Source organism: Sceloporus undulatus, chromosome 2 (assembly GCF_019175285.1).
Source record: "Sceloporus undulatus isolate JIND9_A2432 ecotype Alabama chromosome 2, SceUnd_v1.1, whole genome shotgun sequence".
NCBI lineage: Eukaryota > Metazoa > Chordata > Lepidosauria > Squamata > Phrynosomatidae > Sceloporus > Sceloporus undulatus.
In genome coordinates this window covers 6,467,419-6,469,679 of record NC_056523.1, presented here as the reverse complement: position 1 = coordinate 6,469,679, position 2,261 = coordinate 6,467,419, and positions in this window count along the sequence as shown.

The window sequence follows — 2,261 nt, the reverse complement described above, 5'->3', positions numbered from 1 at the left end:
ACACCAGACAAACACAAACTGGTTGTAATCTCTTGTCAAAGATAACAAACACTAAAGCAACTAAAGTGCATCTTTTGAATGTTGATAATTTGCAGTCCTCAGCTTTTACATCGTTTCAGTGTGAAAAAATAATGTGTATGTATTATTGCAAATGCGAGCAGAGAAACTATCCCACCTCCAGTTTGACATTATATGCCAGAAAATATCAGTGATATTTGCCCTTCTGGGTTTCCTGAAAGCTGATTTAGGAGTCAGTCTTTCTTCGATATATTTTGAAATCTTTCTATAATTGTTATCATAATTTTGCTTCTATTCATTTTATTCTTTATCACTTAAATTCATGTATAGTGATGGCACTATATAAACAAAAGATAATAATAAATTATATTATTCATGTTCTCCGAAACAACTTCTTGGTCATTCTAAGTCATCCAAATTCTGTCATCTTTAGTTTTTATCCTTGTTTGCATGAGTAGGAAACAGTCTCTTCCCCCCCACCCAAAAAAAACCTCTTTTTTGTTTTCTCAGCATGAACAAATCCAGGAATATAGTCTCAGCTCCTCTCTTCTTTTTTCACAGAATGGTACCAGTTCTGTGCGCTATGTTTCAGGTAGGTCAAATTCCATGAAGGGCAAGAGGGTCAATGTGCTCCAGCGTCACACGCTTGCATTCTACCATGAGAACCATCCTTTTTTTTTTTTTTAGTCAAGATTGCTCCTAAAATTTGTAGTGAAATGCTTTATTGTAACAAATTAAATTGCATTCAGCAGCCCAATGCTTACAATTTATTTTTCTTTCTTCTCATGGATATCACTATGTTGGTTTGATGGGGTCTTCATTTTTTTTAGTGCATTTGAAGAGGTGGCTTGTTGTTTTCATGAGAGGATGGGGCTTTTCTGGATCCATACAAAGGCATGCATAGAGAATCATGGAGGATAATTTGGAGATGGTGGCCTCCTTTGGTAAGTCTACCCTTCTCTCATACTGGAAGATCATATCACTTGCTATGTACAAGTGGATTATGATTGCTCTTTTCCTGTTTGCGTTTCAGCTCTAAAATTGTATTATTCCTTATGGTTGATTTAGGGATCATTGCAGAGGAAGTCCTAATTGGTTGAACTTGTCAAGGCTACAGTGGACAATTTTCATGATGTAGATTTTTTAATGTGTAATATGTTGGCCAACTCCTCTTCTAGATGTTTCGCACTTGAAAGGGTCTTAACTTTGTCTCCCTCCTCTTTTTTTGGTTATTTCAACTCACCAATAAAATGAAAGTTGTTTTAAAGTGACTGGGGAGGGCTTTAATGTTATGAAAAGTTTTTTGTCAATTTTGTATTTTACATGATATATAATGTTTTGTGTTTTTACTTTGATCAATTGTTTACTTTTAAAATTTTAGTTTTTAATTTATGTGAATTTTTTATAGTTTTAAATCTGTATTTTCTTAAAATACGTTCTATTAACTGCTTGTGTTCTCAGTTCAATGAATCATACATGAAAGAGATCTACGGCTATATTAGACTAACCCTTTTGCCATGCAGGAACAGAGAATCAAAGCACCCTAACGAATGCCACCCAGCTTCTTTTTAAAAACCTCAAAGCATGAGACTTCCACCAAATTTGATGGAGGAGTGTGTTCCTACTGTTTAACAGTTCTTTGCTGTAGGAATTCTCCCAATGTTGAGATGGAATCTCTTTTCTGTAATATTTGCAACCTTTGCTTATGTTTGTTCTCTGGAGCAGCAAAAACAAGCTTGATCCCTCCTCATATGACATCTCTGTCAAATATTTAAAGAGATTGTCATATCACCTCATTAATTTCTCTTCATCATCCTAAAACATACCACAGCTCCTAACCTGCTCCTCATAGTGAATGTGTTTTCCAAAACCCTTTACAATTTGTTGTTGCCCTCCTCTGGATATGCTCCACCGGTCCATCACCTTTTTGAATTTGTGTACCCAAACTGACACAGTAATCCTGGTGAGGATGACAAAGCAAAATAGAGTTGTTATCTTACTTCTCTTGATTAGACACATTTTTAAAGGAAAGGCTAGGATTAAGGAAATTCTATACAACAGCAAGAAAGAAACAGCATGCAACAATGACAAAGTTTTTTTTATTTGAGATTTGCTAGAACAGTGCAGTTCCTTTTCTCATTATTTTTTAAGGAATAATATGTGGCAGCAAGACCAATTGAGTATAGTTAGAGAGCAGGTTAGTTTCCTAGATTATGGTTTGATTCCTCTATGTAAAAGCACTG